At 43.8% G+C, this 10,513-nt stretch overlaps 1 long non-coding RNA gene across 1 annotated transcript; it reads right to left on the reverse strand.

Moving 5' to 3' along the window:
• Positions 1 to 687: 687 nt before the first annotated feature.
• On the reverse strand, positions 688 to 9,060 carry LOC121434179. The gene is made up of 3 exons (XR_005972395.1): positions 8,880 to 9,060; positions 6,705 to 6,900; positions 688 to 2,030 (listed from the first exon to the last, which is right to left on the reverse strand). It is a non-coding gene; the product is annotated as an uncharacterized LOC121434179 (long non-coding RNA).
• Positions 9,061 to 10,513: the final 1,453 nt, after the last annotated feature.

Raw genomic sequence — 10,513 nt, forward strand, 5'->3', positions numbered from 1 at the left:
GACTGAGCCATCTCCCCAGACCTTAGATACATTTATTAAATTAAGAAATGAGACCTAGAGACAGCAAACAAGTCACACAGCTCATCTGCAATGCTGGGTGGGACCCATTTTGAATGCCACATTTTTTGCCCAGTGTCTTGCTGCCTCCATCCTGGTTACTGACCTATCCTGGGTACCACATGGCATCTTTTTTGAGACTATAAATCATGAATATCTGTGAAAGTGTCACTAATTCTGACTTGGTTGCTCCATGTAAATCTAATAAAATGTAGGCAGAGTACTTGAAACAAAACTAATACAAAGTGTCCTGTTTCTTGAGTCAACATTATGATGGCAAATGAAGTTGTTCAGGAGATGATGGTTGAGTCTGGACTGGTAGCTCAATGGTGAGTGCTTGTCTGTCATGTAACATCCCTGGGTGTGATCCCCAGTGCTGAGAAACCAGACAGAACAGACATAAACCATGATTGGGTACTTAAGATGGCCACAGTGGACAGGGACCGGCAGATACGATAAATGTGCATGCTCCCTGACTTTGGGGGTCTTTCCTATGCTGGAGCCACTAAGATACTCTGCTAATTATCACACAGGGCCCTGAGATGTGTCCAGCTCAGACAGAAGGGTTTTGCAAAGAAGACCATTATCTTCTTACCAATGCTGATCTGCCAAGAGAGGGAATAGACAGAAGCGGGGATTAGCAATCTTTATTCCCTCTCCAGGAGAAACATTCAGCAAGAAAGGCGTGGGGCCCTCATTCCAGACAGAAAAGAAGCCTGGAAAGGCAGGAAAAGTAAGATCATGAGAGCTGAGAGTGTGACAGGACCTTCATGTTGTCTACAGCCTGCCTGTGCTGAGAGAACAGGGAGAGGGGATGCTGGAGAGTGAGGCCAGAGGCTGGACGTTGCGCTCCGTGCTCCTGAAGATGTTCACAGGCTCATGGGGCACCAAGAATGTTTCTAGAAGGTTCCAAGTTTAATTCTTTTATTTCTGCCAGAAACCCTTCGAGATGGGTCTCGGCATTACCTGTTGCTTATGAAAGAGACATTGGAGAATCACAGGAGTTAAGTCACTTTTCCGAATACACACGGCTGAACCATTGAACACAGCATGGGGTCATGTCCTGAAACCATTGAGAAGATGCCAAGAGGTGGCAGATAGGTTTTGAGATGAGACTCACCCCTCTTTAGTCTCGTGCCTGTCTTCACCCTTCTAGATGATTTCCTGACAATATGCATAACTGATCAATATTCTTCTCTTTCTCGTGTGGAAATTTATATTGTTTGTTTATACATGTAACGATTACCTCCTCAGCATATCAATACAGCAATCTAATAATTGAAATCCTCTTGGAAGAAATAGATTATAAATGGAAATTTGTACTTAATGGACGATTATACTTAATGATCAATTAGCTTGGTTAATTCAGCTCTCCTGCCTTTTCCTAATAACATTTTGTCAGAGATAAATAGATGTAGCATAGATGTGAAAAATACAAATAGAATGTTGCACGCAGAAAGCCTTAAGTCATTTGGAATCTTAAGTTCATTTTGTTTGCACGAACATATCCTAAGGAAACGAGCAGGTGTAGGTTTGGTGCCCAGTCTTTTCTTTCTCTTTATGAGTTTTCTTCCTCTACCCAGAGTTGTGGAAAACAGCCCATATACAGATTTAGGTAAGATGGCTCCCAGCTAGTGTCTATGTACTTATGGTCACTGTCATCCCCTCTGCTTGTCTCACACCTGCTTGATCCACAGGGGTGCAGGGTCTTCACCAGGCATCCTCAGTCTCCCAACCAAAGTTCTGCCATCCAAGCCTTGTGAGGAACCAGACCTGATTTCCCTATCTCCGAACATCATGGACCCTCTGCAAGCGCCAAGCCTCCATCATCTCTGTCCTGCCTGTGGCTTCCTGTAGGCGGTGCTTCCCATCACTCGCTCTCCCAGGAACATGCTTTGGATAGCAAGAGAGTCTGTTGCATTTTCTCTGGGTCCAGGACATCTGGGGTGCAGATCTAAAGCTCCACTGAGGCCCTTGGAAAGAAGGGGGAAGAAAGACATCTGTAGTTTTAAAGTGAAACTACAGCAATTTAGCCTCAAAATATTCTCAGTGTTTAACACCAATGTTCTAATAAGTCATCTGATTGCATGTATTTCCTGGGTTGAAAAGACTAGACTGGGGGTATAGTTTAGTGGGGAAACATTCACCCAGTAGGTAGGGGCTGTAGGTACAATACCTGACAGAGGAAGAGAGACAGAGAAAGCCAGAGTTAGTGAGAAGGGAGGGCAGAAGGTAAATAATGGAAGGAAGGAACGGGAGAGAAAGGAAAGGAAGGAGAGAGGAGGGGAATGGAGGGGAGTGGAGAAGGGGGGAGGATAAAGAAGGACCCATCCCCGAACTTAGGAGGCAAAGACAAATAGATCTCTGGGACTCCCTAGTCAGTCAGCCCAAGCTAACTGGCCAATCTCAAGCTCAGTGATAGGCCTTGTCTCAAAAGACAAAAACAAAAACAAAAAAAGGTAGAGAAAACCTGAGGAATGACATCAGAAGTTGACCTCTGGCTTGCAAACACATCTGGATTGGGGACATTTACCTAGAAGAACTTGATCATTTGTCAGGCTTCCAATTGAGCTGGTAGTTTTAGACCTTAATAAGAGAAAGTATTAATAGGAAGGTCTTTAGGAGAAGCAAATCTCAACATTTGGTGAAGAAAGAGCAGCCTCCAGGGGTTTATCAGGTGACCCAACTAAGTTCTTGGGTGTCAACACCTCCTTGTAGATATGAGATTGGCACAAATGTTTAGCGACTATTCATTAGAAATTCACTAAAATATCAACAATCATAGCAATATTTTGGAGAGGTCAAACTGGATTTGCCTGGAGCAAGGTTGCTCTTAGGTGGCAGACCTGACAGAGTAATGTAAGCCTGAGTTGCTGCAGAGTCTAAGATCCTTCTCAGCATGTCATATCCAAATATCACTTCAGAAGAACAGGAAAATGAACACTTCAAAAGAATAGAACAGAGGGTGCTTCTGGCAATGATGGAGCCAGTTACTTATCTAGAGAATCGTAAGGCATCATGGGCTCAGGGAAGAGCACTGGCCTGAGGGACATGACCACAGCTGGCGGCATGGTTATGGTTATGTAGGTGGCAAACTTGGAATGGGAGGCTTTGGGAGCCTTCTTTTCCCTAAGAAGCAAGGGACAGGACCTCAGTGTTGCTTTTGATGGGAATACTTTGGGCCACAGCTATGAAAGATGCTGGTGCCCAGGAAGCTTGGAAGATGTGGAGAGCTCAGGAAAAGTTTCTTTTTAGGGCCTGCGCTGACACCGGTCTTAGAGTAGTATGGTGCCACTTCAGGTGAGGGAGGAGTGACTCCATGAATGAGTAATGAGAGGACAATCTTCAATCATTTACGTTTTAATTAAGACCAAGAAAAACTAATTAATCCCTTTAAGAGGTCACGTGATTCTTTAACCTGTCATTTTTGTTCTCCTGTAACCATTGCTACGAAATTCATGAAACAGAAATGACTTTGGGGGAAAATAAGGAAATTTGTTCTCTTGTATCTGGAGGGGAAACAGTTGGGAGAAGGCAGAAAGAGTAGGTGTGGAGACAGCGGAGGGGGAAGAGGAGCAACCAAAGAGTTCAAGCAGGCCAGCTGCTGATGGCTCAAGAGGCCATGGGTTCCTTCCCGTGGACCTGTGGGAAAGAGGAGGGAAGTCTGGCCTAGGAGCACGAACAACCTTGGAAACTGCTCGCCTGCGCCTCCCACCTCTTCCACCCAGCACGGAAGTGTGATGGTGCTGTATTACCAGTGGTCCCCATGATTGCCAGTAATCCTTGGTGGATAAGTCTTGCCTGGGAATGGAGACCAAGACTGGAGAAAGGCCCACATGCATGCTTCTCCTTTAACTAGTTTCCCTTTATCATAAACTCAGGGATTTTTGTCCTCCAGTTTTAAAACACAGGCTCCTGAAGGTTGCCCTAGACACTTTTGATAGGGTCTGGAGATACTTGGTGCCACATGAAAACAGAAGGGCGCTTTCTTCTCAAAAATCTCAGACCTGTTCAAAATATGCTTAAAGGAGAGCCCTGGAGACTTGGAATCTAGCTGAACATTTCAGCAGGCATAGCCTTAGGGATGGAGTGTGTTGATGTCTGCAATTTACTTAGAAATGGAAATGCGCCTAAAAACAGAGACTGATGGATGCATAGAGGGTGGATGTGCACATAGCTGTATACAGACTGAGAACCAGAAAGTATACGTATACAGTCAGGGTGCTTGGTGTGTGCAGGGCTGTCCACGCTCCTGTGCTCTTCTACACGCTTGAAATTTCCAATAATACAACACCTGAAAAATCATACTATAGAAAACAAGTCATGTAAAAAGAAAAATCACTCTGTAGATACAAGACACCAGCCTTGAGCCAGGAGAGAGAGTTCAGTCAGCAACCTATTCCTCTTTCTGAGGATCTAAATGCAGTTCCCAGCACAAAGCAGGTACCACACAACTGTCTGTAACTTCAGTTCAGGGGATCTGGTGCACCCTTTGACCTCTAAGGGTACCTGTACTTACATATACATACCCACACACAGACACACATGCCTCCAAATAATTCAAACTTTGTAGGTTAAGATACCAACCTCTTTTGATCTTACCATTGTCTAAAATCATTTCCCAGAAGATGAAAGGGTTGTCTCTACCTACTTATTATTTTTGCCTGTCTTTTTCTCAGTACCAGACTAAAATCACACAAAAATGCTTATTTGGCAAAGGCTCTTTTCACTACTATCCACTTAAAAATCAGGGAAATACACTATGCTGTTGTTCTTGTAAAAAATAACTCAATTGGGAAAATCCAGCCACAAGGCTTGATGATGAATATCCAATTTGATTATCTGTGAAATGCATCCACCATAGCCTTGCTAAGTAGCTCACAGATGTTCAGTTGAAGGTTAATGTATTCTCTGTGAGGAATTTCAGTTACTTCATGTGGGTTTTTGCTCCAAGCTGGACTTCAATAACGAGATGGAATGTAAAATACACTCATGAAGAGATGTCTAACATAACTAATTAGCAAGTGACAAAATTTATACGTTCTGTCTTAAAGTGGGAATAATTTCTGTTTCGGTGAGTTTTATAAATGGGTTTCTGAGGAACCGATTTGAGCTTTCAATCATTCTTTCTAACTGCAGTTTACTCTCTGGAGTGTTGGCAAGGTAGGAGCATGCGGACAAGGCATCACTGGCACCTGTTTTATGCTCACACACACACACACACACACACACACACACATACACACACATATATATATATATCCACAACCATATTTTTTAAAATCTAAACAAAAGCTAAAATATATAGTAGAGTTTGTTCTTGTGTTAGGTTCCACCTAAATTAATTCTTGCTCACATATTCTACATATTTTCACAGAGACTCTTGTCTTCAGTTATCTGCAGCTATAAAGTTGCCCTCGTCTCCTCCCCCTCGCTGGTTCAACTATATCTAGAGCAAATGAGGAGTATCTATTAGCAGTGAAAAATTGTCAATAGTGGATTAAAAATTACCTAAAGTACTTACATTTAAAAAAAAAACAAAACAAAGTTTGTGAAGCAAATTTGAGTTTAAAGAAACAATGGTTTCTAAAACTGAGCGGCTCTGCAGCCCTGCATCCCGAGAGGCGAAGCCAAGGGAAGTGCCGTGTTGGCCAGCACTGGAAGGAATCTTACAGAGATTATACACAAAACACCAATATTCTCGTACCTACAGTCAGAAGAAACCAAACACACCTTCATCTTCTAAGACTATGATATCTATATAATTAAAATAAAATAAGCTCCCCAACTTGCCATTCTTACCCAATACCTAAAATTAGTTTTGATGAGTCTTCCCACATGACAAAGCCTGAATTCCATTTATTCTCAGATAACTGGAGGATACTTTTATTGCTTAAATATTGGACAGAAAAACCAATTGGCTCACTCAGTGATTCTCCTGCTCAAACTCTGGCTTTCGAAACAATTTAAGGCGTCAGAAGTTAAATCCTTTGCTGATAAGCAAAACTGTATTTTTATCACAGAGAGGGGCAGGAAGAACTGGCGTGGGTGCAGTGTGGACTCACACAGGTTCTGCGGTCACTCCCAGCAGAGTCTCTTTCTGGAGCAGTGACAATCGTGGGGGCCAAGGCTGGAAAAGCAGGCGCCCTAAAAACAGTAATGTGCTAAAACAGAGGTGATGGCCAGCGAACTGCTTAGTACCTTTAAGCAAAGTGTTCACTGCTTCCCCCATTCCTTTAAACACTATTAGAACCTTGAATGTCCTCAGCCAGAAAAACAACAAAACAAAATAAAACACAATATTTAAGTCATGCTTCAAAATGCCACGTTTTCACTTGTGCTCAAAAAACAGAGAAATATAAACTTATGAGTCTGCCCCAGCGTAGTGAGAACAAAATGGGAGGAAAAGACAACATCAAAGCACGTCCCCACTAACATCAGATGATAAGGCGCATCCATGTTTGTTATATAAATGACTAGAAACACAACTTACCTTATTACAAGAGCAGGGCAGGTAGGGGAACATACAGAAGGGGGTAAACCAGGTGAATGAATTACGAAAGAACACATCAGGGCTGAGTCTCGAGCAAAATCCCCAAATTTTAAGTGAGAGATTTGGGACCTTCTCAAATGGCTGTCATACATACCTCCGGTCCCTCCCCGAAATAGTCAAACGCGAAGGTGTTGCTGGTTGGCATGAGTCACGTGCTGTCTCCACGCTATTAGAAGGACAATTCCAGAAACCCCACATCTGCTAAATGCTTCCGCTGTTCCCCAGGGAGGATGGATAGTCCGTACCACCTCCTCAGAATGGCACAATCACCCCGAGATGAATGGTACAGTCTGCCAGACAAAAAGTTCTCTTTAGCATAGACTCTGTCCACCAAGCAGGCACAAACACAGCCACGCAGCCGAAAAGACTGAATACATTGTGGAAGGAGGCACACAGGCTTTCTGGAAGAGCTTCGCGCAGTGACTGCTGGCTGTGTTACCTGAGATCTGCAATCAAAGAGGTTCTTAAAATACCACAGGGATCACAAATCCTGGGAAAGAATTTCATATGAAGGAAACACTCTCTCTCTCTCACACACACACACACACACACACACACACACACACACACACCATCCCAGTTGGCTTGTTAAACCTTTCTCCCAACACTGAATCACTCATCCCCTCAAATAGACACATGCTTGTATATTTTAAAATTTTTTTAAAGTGTATAAATTAGCAAGTCAGTGCTGTTCTGTAGCAAAGATAGGCTCGCCATTTCTCCTCAAAAAGCACGTAGGGCTAACCATTAGAGGAAAAAAAGGCAAAGAAAGAAAGAAAAGCGGATGACAGAGACATTGTAACTTAGGAGAATGCTCTTCCCTAGGCTGTGCAAATCAAGGTAGCTCACACACCATGCCACTTTTGTTCTGTCTTAGATTCGGTGGATCAGGCATGGCAACAACACACAACGGGTGTTTAAGCCAGTCAGTCTTAGCAAATTAGGTAAATTAGAGACCATCCAACAGCATTCTATTGTTGCTATTGTAATCACAGGCATTCTCCCTGGTGACAGTGCTTCCTGATGAAGTGCCGTTCTCCGAGCATCCCTGTGAAAAGATACCAAAAGACTCCGGGATGCGACATCTGCTTTTAACAGCTCTTCAGATTCAAATTGGCATTTTACTTTATCTTGGAAATTTATTAGGGATTCAGCTCATGCCCGGTTTAAATGGGAAGGTGAAGGCAGGGTAGTTTCTGTCTATGAATTATTCAGTCTCTGCCTGGCGAGATTGCCATCCGTGAACTGACGCTCCAACAGCCCCTTCGCGGAGCCTCCATTACGCTTGTCATTTTTATTTCTTTATCTACGATCTCTTCCTCAGTTACCCGGCTACTCCCTTAGGGCTTGGATTCACAAACCCAGTGTTTCAAATTGACAATAACCTCAGTGTACCGCTTTCTCAAATCGCTGTCTCCACAGGCTGTCATTTTTCTTTTTCTTTCTCCCCCCACCCAAATCATTAAAAACCACGTCCACAATGATATCTCTTAGGTCCTTTGGTTTGATGAATTTTACTTACATGCACACACACACACATGCACACACGTGCACACACACACACATATACCAGAGAGAGGGAGAGAAAGACAAAGAGGCAGATCAATTCGAACAAGAATTATGTTACTCCACGCCTCCCAAGAGAAGTCAAGCACCTTTCTTTGTCATCAGAGTGACCCATCCTAGTAGCTAGCTAGCATAGCACCACGTGGGAGGGAGCCCAGGCTGATGTAGGCTTCCTGGCACCCTGATTTGCAGCCCAACTTGATGAGGGCTGCAAGCCAGAAAGACTAATTCAGACCACTGTGTGCTTAGCAAGCACAATTAGTTAGGAACATAAGAAGTCATCAGATGACGGAAACGAGACTGCCACTCTTCCAAGGCTCCACCTGCATACAGACAGCAGTCCCAGCTATTCTCCACTTGATGGCTGGTTATGTCCCTGCTAGGCGACAACAGTCCTGCATCCAGAAAGAACTGGGATCGGTTTAGGCCAATGAGTCTGGTTTCTCCTTTAAAGCATGATTTAACTGTGGAGTGGGGGGTTACGCTAGTCCTGTGACCAGCCTTAAATGGGAGCTGGGGCGTCCCACGGTGCCAGTGTGGTGAGTTACCCAGAACTGAGTCAGACAATTCATGCCAAGCATTGTCTCCTGCAGATACAACAGCATGGCACAAGAAGCAACCCCCCTTCCCCGCCCCACATACGAGGTGGAAAAGCAGCCGAGCTCCACCAGAGACAGTTTGGTTAGCAAGCTCCGAGCGGTACCTGCCCAGCTGAGAATTCATGCTGCCACATCAGAAGCTACCATGCACAGTCAGACTGCAGCTCGGCTCCTGGCTACACAAAGGTAATGTTCTTCACGTGTGAGGCTTTAGGCAGCAGCAGGAAAATCGAAGTTTCAAACTCGGCTGCTTTGTGCCTAGCTGCCTGCCTCTGCTTTGCCGCGTCTCGCCTGGCAATCTGCAGGAGCAGGAGCTGGCATCTGCAGGAATGCTGTATGACACAGCAGTCAGCTGAGCTGTGAGCTGTTATTGTTCAATGTCCTGTACAGAATCAGGACAGTTTCTAAGGTGGCACCAGGCAAACGACCTAGGATGTTAACGGTGGTTGCAGGACTACAGGCTATGTCTGTCTACCTGGCAGTCATTTCTTGGATACATTTTCGTGGCTTCTGTTTTAACTCAAGATTGAATGAATCGTTTGCACCCTGCTTGCTGAGTTGACAGATCATTCTTGAACTGACTGTTGCATTCAGAAATGGGCTAAAACCATCACTGCCCAAGTCACTTAAAATCCTTGAACTGTCTATGGAAGAATTCTTGCTCATGTTTTGGTTTTAAAAGCTCTCTTCTTCCTTCCCCCTGCTCCCCCTTCCTTCTCCCTTTCCTCCTCTCCTTAATCTAGGTAGAAATTGTCTTAATCTAACATGTATGCAGTGATGAATTCGTAAATCGTACCTAGTATGACGTGCAGTCGAGAAAACTCAAAGTAAATTAGTCCAGCAGAAGCCCTAGGTCATGGTCATCACTATGAAGTAGGGGACATGCTCTCTGTTGTGAAACTTGGGTGTGCGTTAATGTGACAATAGAGCAAAAAGCTTTATATGGTATTTCCCCAGGGGTTTGAGGAACCTGCTAAAATAAGAAAGCAGTCACTACCGGGCATTTGTTTAACGGCTGTAATCATACTGAATTAATTTAACTTGCTGCAGTGTTTAACAGAAAGTCAATTATAAATTTGAGCTAAAAGAATAACAATAGCAGAATGGTCATAGCACCATCCTCTAAGGGCATAGCCTCTAAAGAGGCTTCCTGTCCTCATCATTTAAAAGCACTCTGAGTGGGCTGTTTTCTCTATAGTACAACCCAGGAGCAGCTACTCCCTGGTCAGGCACTGGGATGCTGGGCAGAATGGTATACACCCATTATAGGAAGAGCATACAGGTGATTGCCCCATAGACAAGTGCATGTTCTTTGTTTTGCAAAGGGTTTTTGTGATCTCTTCTCCATTTCTCACTTACAAATTTCAGTTTTCTCTTTGCTTCTTGAGACAAGAATCTCACTCAAAAGAAAATGTTTTCAGGCAGTGGACAGAGGAGTCAAAACTAGATGCACAAACACTCTCCATATAATTATAGTATTAAATGGCATCTAGACAAGTGGCTGGTCCTTTTACAGTTTACTGGTGACATGCTAAGAAGTGCTACCTAGAGAGAGCCAAAACTAGACTAGGCTGCTCTTTCTAGCACACATTAATAGATGAGAATGGCCTTTTATTTTTTTTAAAAAAGATTTATTTATTATGTATAATGTTCTGTCTGCATGTGTACCGGCAGGCCAGAAGACTTTACTACAGATGGTTGTGAGCCACCACGTGGGTGCTGGGAATTGAACTCAGGA

This window comes from Microtus oregoni, unplaced genomic scaffold (genome assembly GCF_018167655.1).
Source record: "Microtus oregoni isolate MIOR12 unplaced genomic scaffold, Mior012 000042F_ref0000377, whole genome shotgun sequence".
Classification (NCBI taxonomy): Eukaryota; Metazoa; Chordata; class Mammalia; order Rodentia; family Cricetidae; genus Microtus; species Microtus oregoni.